The sequence below is a fragment of the Cajanus cajan genome, chromosome 1 (genome assembly GCF_000230855.2).
Source record: "Cajanus cajan strain Asha chromosome 1, NIPB_CcT2T_4, whole genome shotgun sequence".
Classification (NCBI taxonomy): domain Eukaryota; kingdom Viridiplantae; phylum Streptophyta; class Magnoliopsida; order Fabales; family Fabaceae; genus Cajanus; species Cajanus cajan.
Genome location: NC_138517.1, coordinates 8,786,337 through 8,799,856, shown reverse-complemented (window position 1 = coordinate 8,799,856; position 13,520 = coordinate 8,786,337). Strand labels below are relative to the sequence as shown.

The following is a 13,520-nucleotide window of genomic DNA, read 5'->3' as shown; positions in this document are numbered from 1 at the left end:
GAGAATCTTTTTGAAAATAGCTGGACCCAGAACGGCCCGTTCTGAAACCGGAACGGGCCGTTCTGGGTGCACTTTTGGTGTGTTAATTTTGCATCCGGAACGGTCCGTTCCAGGTGCAAAATTAACACACCCAAAATGCACCAGAACGGCCCGTTCTAGTTTTAGAACGGGCCGTTCCGGTTTTATTTTATTTTATTTATATATAAAATATTAATAATTTTATAAAATATATATTATTAATTATATTTTAATTATGTTATTATATCCAATAAAATAAATATATTAATATTTTTTATATTTTATTTTATTATGTTTATCTTATTAATTTTTATCATTTTATTCCTTTAATCTTAAATAAGTTGCCAAAAATTATAAAGTGATATTCCTTTTATCTTATTAATTATTATATTTTTTAATAAAATTAATTAAGAATATTGGTTTAATTGCATTTTTTATCCCTCAAGTACTACAATTGTGCAGTTTTGTGATCTCCAAGATTTTAATATTGCATAATTTTAGTCCTTAAAGAATTGCAATTGCGCGATTTTGGTCCTTCAATTTTTAATTGAACAATTTTAGTGCCTCGAATATCATAATAGTAAGATTTTTGTTTCTCCCATTAAAAATTAATAATTTTAATATATATATATAATGTTTTAAAATTAAATAATTATTTATCTATTCAAATTAACGTATATTATAATTTTCGATATTATATCAATAATATTATTAATATATTTATAGATAAACTAATAATTTGATAATATATTAATTTATCAGTAATATTAAAATACTAATAATATATAAATTTTATTTATTTAGTAATAATAAATATATATCATTTGATACATTAAAAAAAATATACGTTAATTTAAATAAACAAACAATTATATAGTTTTAAAACATTATATATATATATATATATATAAATTTTAAAATTATTAAATTTTTAATGAGAAAGACTAAAATTGTACAATTACGATATTTGAGAGATTAAAATTGTTCAATTAAAAATTGTGAGACTAAAATTACACAATTATAATCTTTTAAGGACTAAAATTACTCAATTAAAACCTTAGAGATCAAAATTGCATAATTATAATATCAAAAACACAATTAAGTAAAGAATATTTCATTCACAGTTCTGGAACGGGCCGTTTTGAAACCAGAACAGCCCGTTCTGATTTTCAGAACAGCCCGTTCTGATTTTCAGAACGGCCCGTTTTGAAAGCAGAATGGCCCGTTCTGGTTTCAAAATGGCTCGTTCTGGTTTCAGAACGGCCCGTTCTACTTCACTGGTGGTGTTTTAATTTTGCAACCAGAATGGCCCGTTCCGGTTTCAGAACAGCCGTTCCGGGTCCAGGTGTATTCAAAAAAATTTCTCATCCACGCGGATGCCACGTATGCATCTACGTGGCCAAAAGTTAACACCGTTAAAGCAATTTGGACGGAAAGTCCCACATTGAAACCAATTAATTAAGTTGGGACTAAATTGAAACCAATTAATTAGTTTGGAACCAAATTGAGACCAAAAATTAATGAGGGACTAAATTGAAACAAAAAAAGATTATAAGGGACCAAAATAGGATTTTAGCCTAAATAAATTGAAATAGATGCTTTTTGGGTAAATTTTTTTTAAAAAATAATATTTTAAAAGAAATTCACATTTTTTTACCCAAATTAAATAGCCAAGGAAACGAAACAGGAAATATAACCGAAAATAACAGAACAACAAAACTTTATCACATTGGAAATCTAACCACAAACAAAGAAAAAGAAACTCATTAGCCTTTGTAAGTAGCTAACACTATTGGTGAGTGCCAATGCTTAGGTGGATTAAACATTTTTCTTCCATTCCTCAATTAGCTTCTTAACAATAACCTCACACCTCCCACCAACACCAGTAGCATTTCTAGCAGCCTTCTTCATTTCTTTGGCTTTGACCCTTAAAGATTCATTCCCCATCATCTCTTTGATTCTGTCAGCAATCTCTTTCCCATTGACAACATGTTCTGATCCCCACCCTCACTCCTAAGGCCAAATCCCCACCCCACTTATCCTCACTGCCTCTGAGGCTATCTTCTGATCCCCACCCTGAGCCCAAGACCAAATAGGCACTCCTTCCCACACACTCTTTATTATTGAGTTCCATCCTCCATGATTCACAAACCCCCCCACTGCAGGGTGACCCAGAATCTCCATCTGGTCCACATATTCCTTCACAACCATACCTTTTTCCTTCACCTTACTCATCAACTCATTCCCCAACGCATCCTCCAAACCCTCCTCCTCTTCTTTGTCAACCACCTTCAACTTCACCACCCACAAAAAACTATACCCACTTTCTGTCAACCCCAAAGCCATGTCTTTTATCTGCTCCCTTCTCGTTGCTGTCCTGCTACCCAAGCAAACATACACCACCGACCCTTCACTTTTCTCATCCAGCCACTCCAATACCGAACCCATGCAACCCCCTTTACCTTGTTCCACCTCCTCAAACTCACACGCCATTAGGGGGCCAACACCAAACACTGGGGGCAACCCCTTCACCACTTTTCCTTCGTTTAGTGTCGTTAGTGCCTCTCCTTCCATTTCCTCGAACGAGTTGATGAAAACCCCGTTCAGCTTCATCACTTTCGCATTGTCCTCCATGAAGATGCTCTCAAAGAGAGAGTTTGGTTGAAGTAGCAAAGGAGGGACCGAGGATCTTGGAATTGGGGATGCCATGTTTGGCATTTTAACAACATCGCCAATGAACAAAGAAGGGTGTGGCTGTGAACTTGGATTTGAAGCAGTAAGAACATGAAGGTGTGTAAAAAATGAGAACATCCTAGCTGGTGCAATGAAGTAAATGTAAGAGGGACAAGAGAGTTTCTGGGTGATAGGAACTAGAGGGGAAATTAAGCTAACATCTTAGATGAAAGCAGAGAGAGGTGTTGAAAGTGAAGAAAGGATTGGAGCTACAAGGTGAACCGAACGGCAAATGGTTTCAAACTGAAGCCAGAAAGGGTAATTGGTGTTAATCGTGGCTGGATCCAGAGTGATGAGGTTTAAGTCTATTTGGGTTACTTGGTGAGGAAAAGAGGAATAGAAACGAGAGATGAGGTTAGACTCTACGATGGAGACAGTGGGTTTGGGAGTGATGAGAGTGACATTGCAACCATAGCTGAGGAACAATGCTGTTGTTCTGAGACATGGGTTGAGATGTCCCATGCTAGCACTTGGGAGGAAAGCCACATGAACTACGGGTTTAGAAGGAGACATTGGTGTGTGTTAGGGAAGAGAAAAACTGAGTTTTGGTGAGTGGGTGGCTGCTAATAGCTCAAGAAACCCAATCTCACATTAGGGATGGCAACGGGATGGGTCGGGTAGGGTTTCATGATACCCGTCCCCGTCCCCACGAGTTAAACTCATCTCCGTTCCCATACCTATACTTGTCGAGTATGTGATTTTCATCCTCATCCCCATCCCTGTCGGGTATCGAGTATACCTGTACTGTACCAGTACTCGTCAATTTTTTTATTTTTTATCTTTTTTAAAAAAAATATGATATTTTTAAATTATTTTTTTTATTATATTATAATTATAATTATGTTATTTCTCTATCTCATATTATAATAAATAATCACATATAAAAAAATTAAAATTCTTTAATATAATTAAATTAAAAGTGGGTATTAAATTAAAAATAGAAACGGGGACGGGTACGGGTAAGTACATACCCGTACCCGTACCCGATTTAATATATCGAGTTTTAGCCGTACTAGGGATGACAAAAATACCCGCACTCGTAGGTATCTCTGGGTAAAATCCACTACGAATAATAAATGGATAGGCTAATTGGATACTCGCGGATAATGGGGGCGAATAATTTTTTACCCGTTTATAAATGGGGCAGGGGCGGGTATGATGATATCCATACCCGTGGGTACCCGTTTAATAATATTTCTTAAATATCCTAATTATCCTCGTACCACATAATCCTAAAACTACACTCTCATCTTATTTTCTTTCCATAGAATTATATTGGATGTATTTTGATTAATTTTCCAGCTTTGATTTGACAAAAAAGATTTATGTATTTTAAGTTGTTTACTTACGCTTGGAATTATGAGATTTAATTATTGTAACTTTGTGATATGAGACTTTCCTTTACTTGTGTAAGATTGATGTATTTTAAGTTATTGATTATCTTGCATTTTTATTATTATTTCAACCAAATTAACGTTAAATACAAATTTAAAATTAACATTAAATTTTTATTTTTAATATTTCATTGACATTAAATATAAATTTAAAAATATTTGTAATATAATTTTTTTAATTTCTTAAAAAATTTATAAATATCCATAGATATCCATGGGTATTCAAGAAATTCATGGATACACGCGTGGATATGGGGCCAATTTTCATACAGCAGGGCGGGACAAATTTACTATTACTCACCCTCATGGGGCTCCATTGCCATCCTTAACTCGTACCCGGTCAAATCGAATATTCCCCGTCAAAGTCGAGACCGGTTCAAGTATTACCCGTAGGTATGAGTATATTTGTCATCCCTACTCACATGTATATTTTCCAAAATAATCAAAGCCCAAACTTCAAAGACACGTTAAACCACTTAATAAATTAATAAAACTGGTCAGACACAATATTTTGGCATTTTGACCATTATAAATAAAAAATAAATAAAAATTTCTAAAATAAATTAAAAAAAAACTATTTACCAAAATAAATAATTTTTGACAGGTAGGAGTGAGAGGGAGAGGAAAACGTCAATCTGTTTGACGTTTTGGGTACACTGTTCATGCAGGAATCATGCAGGTTGGACGTACGAAAATGTTTGCATGGAAGACGTCACACAGGGTGACGTTTTTCAACTGTTCATGTTGCACGAAAATATTTGCATGGAACCTGTTTAGTTGGTCAGATTCAAACACAAAATGTCAGTACTAGTGACGTTTTGTTTTGTTTTTTTTTTCTAAAGAGAAAATGTCACTGGTACTGACCTTTTTTGTTGCTTTTTTATTGAATACAAAACGTCAATACTAATGACGTTTTGTGTTGTTTATTTTTTTCTGAACAGAAAACGTCACTAGTACTGACATTTTCTGTTGTTTTTCTTGATGAACAGAAAATGTCAGTATCAATGACGTTTTCTGTGTGAACAGTGTCACCATGTCACTTTGAATGACGTTTTTCTCAAATCGTCACCCACTTTGACGTTTTCTTCGTTCCTCCGTATCTTACGTATCCAAAATTATTTATTTTGATAAATAATTTTTTTATTAATTTATTTTAAAAATATTTATTTTTTTATTTATTTATTCTAGTTCTTCTGCCCAATATTTTTAATTTAAGACGCAAGTAGGTCTGACACAATATTTATAATCAATCAAGTACAACAAAAAAATAATACAAAATTTCATTTTTTCAACTAACATCAATATTTCACCTTTCCATTTTTTTATTATACGTATATTTAACGGTTCAAATCTTTATTCAAAATATTTTAATGAGTGGTTCACCCATCAACCATTTGTTTCATGTGTTTACCGTAGAGTTTGCCGTGCTATTATGCATACATACACAAGAATATCGGCTTTTTGGCCTAGATAAATAAAAAAAAAATTAAAAATATATAAAATAAATTTTAAAAAAAAATTAATTAGCAGTATAGATGATTTTGGACACGTAGAAAGACACGTGGCACAAAAAATGCAAGCGTTTTTCAAATGGAGCCTCCCTCCAAGCACCATTTGTGGCTGACGTGGAACTCAAATAAAAAGAGCAGGGGCGTCAGGCGTTTTTAAAATGGAGCCTCCCCAGGTGCCATCTTAACACTGCAGTGAATAATACATATCATCCGCACATGATCAATTGGAATTTTTTTTTCTCTTGAGTGTGAATGTGAATGTAAATACTAATATTCTAATACATTTCCCATCATCAGTCATGAAAGCTATCACACAAGAAAGAGGGTGAATTTAGTTATCACAAATTTTAAAATAACTAAAAAATTAAGCATTTTGATTTATTCATACAAAAAAAGCAGCCGAATAAGTGTAAAAACGTTACAAACTTTGTAGATATTCCAAAATGGAGCTTGAAATAGAGAAGGAAAGATGCTCACCAAATCAAATACCAAATCCAAAAATGAATAATAGGAAACACACAAGGATAAATAAATATTATAAAGCAAATACAATAATAAAAAATGTAAAGAAAAGATAAATAATCTTTAAGAATTAGACTCCGTTTGAATACAATTTAAAAGAACCCTACAAGAGTTTCTCAACTGAAAATTAAAAGTAAGTTTAAATTTTTTTGTTGATATCAAATTTTAATATTTGAAATTAAATTATAAATAGTTGAAAATACATTTATATACCATAACATGAATTATTTATTATTTTATATAAATTAAAATGATTATCTTACACAAAAATAATTTTAAGATTTTTTTTTCAATGAAAACATTTTGCAAAAATAATAAAAATATTTAAAACAGAAAAGAGCTGATTAATTTTTTATTTTAAAATGATCATTAAATAATGATTTAAAATTTTTTGAGAGATAAAATTAAATAAAAATAGTTTATAATAATCAAAACTAAAATTTATTTATTAATAGAATTAATAGTATGTTTAAGTCATTTAAAAAATATAATAAATATATAATAGAGTAATTAAAAATAAAATAATGATTTATTCGTAGCGCTATGCCACTAACTCCAAATTAGTATTAGAATATTAGTATTTATATTCACATTCACACTCAAGAAAAAAAAAACCCAATTGATCATGTGCGGATGATATGTATTATTCACTGCAGTGTTAAGACGGCGTCTGGGGGAGGCTCTATTTGAAAAACGCCTGACTCCCTGCTTTTTCTATTTGAGTTTTACGTTAATCACAGATAGCGCTTGGGGAGACTCTATTTGAAAAACGCTTAACTCCTGCATTTTCTATGCCACAAATCCTGTTATGTGTCCAAAACTACCTATTCTGGTAATTAGTTTTTTTTTTTAATTTATTTTATGTGTTTTTAATTTTTTTTTATCTGGGCCAAAAAGCCCAAGAATATCCACACTTTTGTTTGTATAAAGTTGATGAGAGGCAGAAATAAGCGGTGAAAGCTGGTGACGTGAGTTGCTGTTGGGGAATTTATTGAGGGAAATAGAGACTTTTGTTAGATACAGTATGCACTAATTGATATGAGAAAGAAAATAGAGACAATAATAAAAAAGGATTGACAGAAATGGAAAAAGAGAGTATATATACGTTACATTGTATATGTCATCTGTTGAGATGTTATCATTATTGATTGGTGAATATCAACCAGTTATTTGATACTAGCAAAAGAAAGAGAGACAAGAGTAAACTAATGCAATATACGGAATTGGTGGTCATATTTGGTACTATAAATTACAAACACTGTCTACAATTTATTATTCTTTTTATTTCTCTTCTTATATTACATGTAATATTAATTACTTATTTCTTCTTTCTTTTTTTTTATTTATAATTTTATCGAAGATACGATTATATACAGAAAGTTTGCATTTTTTTAGAATTTGAAATTAAAAATGTAAATTTTTATTATTAGTTTATTATTTAAAAAATAACATTTCTATAAATATTATTTTTAAGAACTTTTTTTTGTTTTTCACAAAATTGTTTCTATCAAAAAGACAAAACTCCAACATTTCATGTTAAAAAGAAGATTTTATCATAGGAAAAATATCACGTTATCTTTATTTACTTATTTGATATAGTCAATATTTTCAAAGTATTTATGATTAACCAAATGATTTATAATCATTCATAAGAATCATAATCATTAGTATTCATGAATCATGATTTATCAACATACAAATTAATTATTGGTAAAGTTCTTCTGCTCAATAACTCATGATGTGTGTTGAATTTCATTGATCTAATTGTTAAATTAAAAGTTATTAAATTTTACTAATAATTCATATAGAAAAAATTAATTAGTTTTGGAATAAATTATTTTCTAATTAACAATATAATTGAAACATTAATTATTTTAAATTATTAACCTAAAATTTTTGTATAACTAATATCTGATTTTAAATTTGATGTGAAAATATTATGATATAATTAGATAAGATTTTAAGTTAATATTTTATTAATGGTTGATAATTAAAAAATAAAACAAGGATAAATACATTTTTTGAATTTTATATCATTGATTTAAGATAAATAAATATATTAAATTATTTAATAATTTATTTAAAATGTTAAAATTTAATTTATAAATATGTAATAAATAAATATTTATAATTTTATAAATTATATTATCATTATAAATTATAAAAATAAATAATTTAAATTATAATTTTAAATAAAAATAAGTAAATTGTTAATTATAAATGTAAGTATATATAAATAAATATTAATGAAATATATTATTATTATTATTATTATTATTTGTAATATAGAATTATTATATATTATTATTATAGTCCAAGTATGAGACCGTATATGTAACACCCTAGTTTTCAAAATGGTTATTATTATTATTATTATTATTATATGGTATTTGGTCATAATTTTGTGGTTATATTTTACTTTAATTGTAGCTAATTCATACTCCATTTATGCTTAGAAAGATATGTGTGTTGTTGGACCTAATTAGATAGTTGTGAATTTTTTTAAGAACCATTTCTCGCTGGGCTGACTGACAAGTCTCGATTTTTAGGGCATAACTTGGGTTGTGGTAGTCCAAATAATGCAAAATTGGTGTTAATAGAAAACGAAGAGAAAGACGTACAACTTTTGCAGAAATAGCCATTTGCAAATTCGGTCGTATAGAAGGTCAAAATTGGAATTTGATTGATACAATTGTTTCTCGCTGGGCTGATTGGCAAGCCTCTGTTTTTGGGGCATATCTTGGTCTGTGGTTGTCCAAATGATGCAAACCTGGTGTTTATGGAAAGATAAGATAAAACCCTACAACTTTCGTGAAGAAATTATTTTCAGATTCGGCCGTCTGGAAGGTTCGAATCGGTAGCCAAAGTCGGTGCGGAAAAGAACATGGCACCAACTCCACTAATTCATCCCACCAACTTCAATAATTCATTCCACTAATTCATCCCACCAACTTCAATAATTCATTCCACTAATTCATTCCACTTAGTTTTGTCTATCTTTTTCTCCATTATTTTACATTTTTTTAATGTGTTTTGGAGGCTATAAATAGGCCTTCACTTCTCCATTGCAAACCATCCCAAGAAACACTTCTCATTCTCATTCTCTCTTCTCTTATACTCTCTTCTTTCCCTCTTCTTCTCTTTGAAGACCAAGGGAAATCCAGAGGAGGAGGTTCTATCCTAGTTTTAGCTCCGGTCCCTGTTTTAGACAGAAGAAGCCTTGGGGAGGCAGCTGTGCTATAGTCTCAGTTTCTGCTTATCCAGGTAAGGGAGGAGTGAGAAACCTCGCTCTGGGTGTGGGATTGTATGCTGGGTAGTGGGATTGGCCCCCAATCCTGTGTTTGTTGTATGTCATATTGTTTGTATGTTCCAATTGCTTAGTTAATATGCATGTATGAATAGAAACTATGTTGAGACTATGATTGTGAAAGTTGTGAATATGATGTGATAATGCATATGTGATGCTTTTGATGATATGATGTGATGATGAAATATGATGATGTGCAATGACCATGAGACAATATGAAATGTGATTGAGACATGAGATATGAAATGTGATAATGTGATAATGATATATGAAATGTGATAAAGAGAAAGTGATAAAGTGATATGAGAATGCATAGAGTCTTGATTGACATGCATCATTTGCATAAGTGATAAGGGTACGATATGGAATACACTGCCAGAAAAGGCCCCCTAGTGTAAAAGCTTTGGGGATCAGTGCTTGGGGATGGCTCGGTTTGGAAGTCCCAGTCTCGTCCATTGTGTGCATGGGATGTATCTTGCGCGGCTTAGTTATCCCGACGAGACTCTGGTAGTATGTCCTTCTAGTGAGAGTGTGCAGAGGTTGTGTCCCGACATGTACTCCTAGACTACTCTTTGTGTATTGCTAGCGGCAATATACTACGTGATAAGTGATTGGCGCCACATGCATGATAAAATGTAGTCCGTGTCCATACATATGCATTTTAATGTTATATGACAAATTGATATGCCTTAATTGAGTGAGATGTAATATTGTTATACATGTTTTGTTTGTGTTTGGCTATCTGGTGTATATTCCTACACTGTGAGCCGAGTGAGATGTTTTCTCACTCCCTTTTTCTTTGTGTTGTTCTTCTCTGACCGTTATACAGGTGGTTATCAGCATGAGGCTGAGGATGTTGGTGGTGAAGCTTAGGCTTCTACATGGGCTATGCTCTGATAGGACATGTGACATTGGGGCGTAGATAAGATTAGATTAGGATGTTATTGTTATTTAAAATTACTTTGAAAACTTTGAGATTTATTTCTTTGTAATTTTCGCTGATTATGTTTGTTAAAAATGTGATACTCTTTAAATATGTTTGATTATTAAATGTTATATTATTTAAAATTATTGAGTTATGATATGCGGGGTAGAGGGTGTCACAGTATAGGTTAGAATGACTTAAATGAATTAATTTGTACAAGATATACCGACAACATGCATATACATTTTGGTAGCATATCTAATCAGAACTTCACAGTTAAGCATGCTAGACTTTGAGTAATATAGGGATGGGTGACTTTCTGGGAAATCTCCCAGAAATTGTGCAAGTAAGGATAAAATATGATAAAAAGTGAAATATCATGAAATAGAACTCTCTTGAGGGGCCAACATCCCTCTCAACTTGTGGCGTGTGACACCCTCTACCCCAACATACATATACAGTAATTATAAAAAAAAAGATAAAATAAAAATTAAATTTCCAACCGCGTAAGGGTAAAGAGTTCACATTCATAAACTTAATCCAAATAACATGTCGGTAAAGTTACAAAGAAATAAAACTGAATTTTCAAAAATAATTTAATAAAAATATCTTAAACTAATCCTATCTATGTCCCGATGTCACATGTCCTATCAGAGCAAACCCTAACATAGAAGCCTAAGCTTCATCACCAACATCCTCAGCCTCACGCTGATGATCACCTGTATAATAGTCAAAGCAAAACAACACGAGAAAAGGGAGTGAGAAACATCTCACTCTGGCTCACAGTGTAGAAATATACGCTGGATAGCCAAACACAAACAAAACAGGTATAACATAGATAAATTAATAATAACATCACACTCATCCAAGACATAAACCATCACTTTATCATATAACATTAAAAATGCATAAGTATAGACACGGACTACATATTATCATGCATGTGGCGCCAGTAAAACATCACATGGCATATTGCCGCTAGCAATACACGAAGAGTAGTCTAGGAGTACATGCCGGGTCACACCCTCTGCGCACTCTCACTAGAAGGACATACTACCAGAGTCTCGTCGGGATAGCTAAGCCACGCAAGATACATCCCATGCACACAATGGGCGAGACTAGGACTTCCAAACCGAGTTGTCCCCAAGGACTAATCCCCAAAGCTTTTACACTAGGGGGCCTTCTCTGGCAGTGTATTCCATATCGTACCCTTAAAAACATTTATGCATATGATGCATGTCAATCAAGACTTCATTCTTTTCTCATATCACATTTTCATGTCTCATTCCCATATCACATTATCATGTCTCAACACATCTCATCATCACATCTTCTCATTACATTTCATCATCACATTCGCATTATCACATCATATTCATAATTTTCACAGAGCACTTTTATTCATATCATAACTCATCTATTTGCGAAAGTAAACATATATTCATACATCTCATACAACAAGGAATACAATAGAACAATCAGAAGGTAAAACATAAAATATTAGAAATATGCCTTTTTCTAAGGGTTCCCACAGGAACCCACAGAGCACTCTAATTCATATCAAAACTTGTTTATTTTCAAAATTAGACACATATTTACACTCAGCAAATATCAAGAAACACAACAGAAAACTCAGAAGGTAAAACAGAAAATATTTAAAATTTGCCTCTTACAATTATCAATGCATTCCCTTAGGGTTTCCCATAGGAATCCATAGAGATCTCAATTCATACAATTAATTACATATAGGAAAACAATAGGTAAAACATATACAATTGGGGAAAACCCCTCATACATAAGCATACAAAAAATACAACAAACACAAGATTGGGGGCCAATCCCACTACCCAACAGATATTCCCACACCCAAAGCGAGGTTTCTCACTCCCCCCTTACCTAGATGAGCAGAAGACGAATGGTCTTGGTGTGATCTAAGATCGTTCCTGAGTACTCTTCCTTAGAGCTCTTTGTTTCTCCTCTCTTTTTTTCCCTAACCCTTCAGAATGCAAATGAGGCAGATAGGGTTAACACTACCTAATTCCTTTCTTAAATTTAATCTATTGGGTTGGGTCAACCCAACCCATTTTCCTTCTCTTCTAACCCACTTCTCTTTTTCCTCAAAATAATTAAATAAAATAAATACATGTATATTATAAAATATTTTTCGCTTATCAAAAGAAATTATAAAATATTTTTCCTCTATAATAATAATATATTTCTGACCCAAAATATAATAATAAATTTCAATAACAAAATATCATATAAAATCAACCTTCTCTTAAAACATATAAATATTTATTTAAAAATACTAATAAAAATACTTATTTAATACGTACAAAATAATTGTCCAAAATAATAATTATTTAAAACGTACAAAATAATATTTCTTTATAATTATTAAAATAATTATGACCAAATACCATATAATAATAACAATAATAATAATAATAATAATAATAATAATAATAATAATAATAATAATGTACCGTCCCGGTCGTAATCCGACCGGATTTCCCTATCGGCGATAGGATGTTAACAACCCTCCATTCGGCAATATACCGACTTGGTCACCCACTCGTAAGCCCTCTCGCCTTACAGGCTCAGGGCTGGAAGGCAAGTGTGATGTCCAGGTCGGATTCCGACTCAGCGGTCCATTCGGTAACAAGACGAGTAAAATCCCCTTTTCGACATTTTCCCAATTGAAGGTTCGGCATTGACCTAGTCGGCAATAACCCGAGCTGGATCGCTTATTTTGATCTTACCCGCCTGTAAGGTGGATTACTCGGTATTTACCTTGATGGGCCCTCGGCGTGGGCCCAGTCGGTCGGATTCCTATCAAGCTCGTTCCCCCTCATCCCGCGTCATCGTGATATGAACGGTTAAGGAAATCCCTTGATCCTCGGGGCCCAAGAGGTCCATGAACGACGTACTATAAAACCCAAAACCCTAGAGCTAACGAGGCAGATTACACTTTTGAATGCTCTGGCTTTGCGGCTTGACCTAGGAAAAATCCTAGAGAACCCCGTGACCGGAACATTTTGGCGCCCACTGTGGGGCTACGGTGAAACTTTTCCTACGCCCCAAGAAACACAAAGAACCTACGCTCTACC

General features: G+C 32.4%; 1 pseudogene; it reads right to left on the bottom strand.

Moving 5' to 3' along the window:
* Positions 1 to 603: 603 nt before the first annotated feature.
* Positions 604 to 3,306, bottom strand: LOC109791542 (UDP-glycosyltransferase 708D1 pseudogene; annotated as a pseudogene).
* Between the last annotated feature and the right edge of the window lie 10,214 nt (positions 3,307 to 13,520).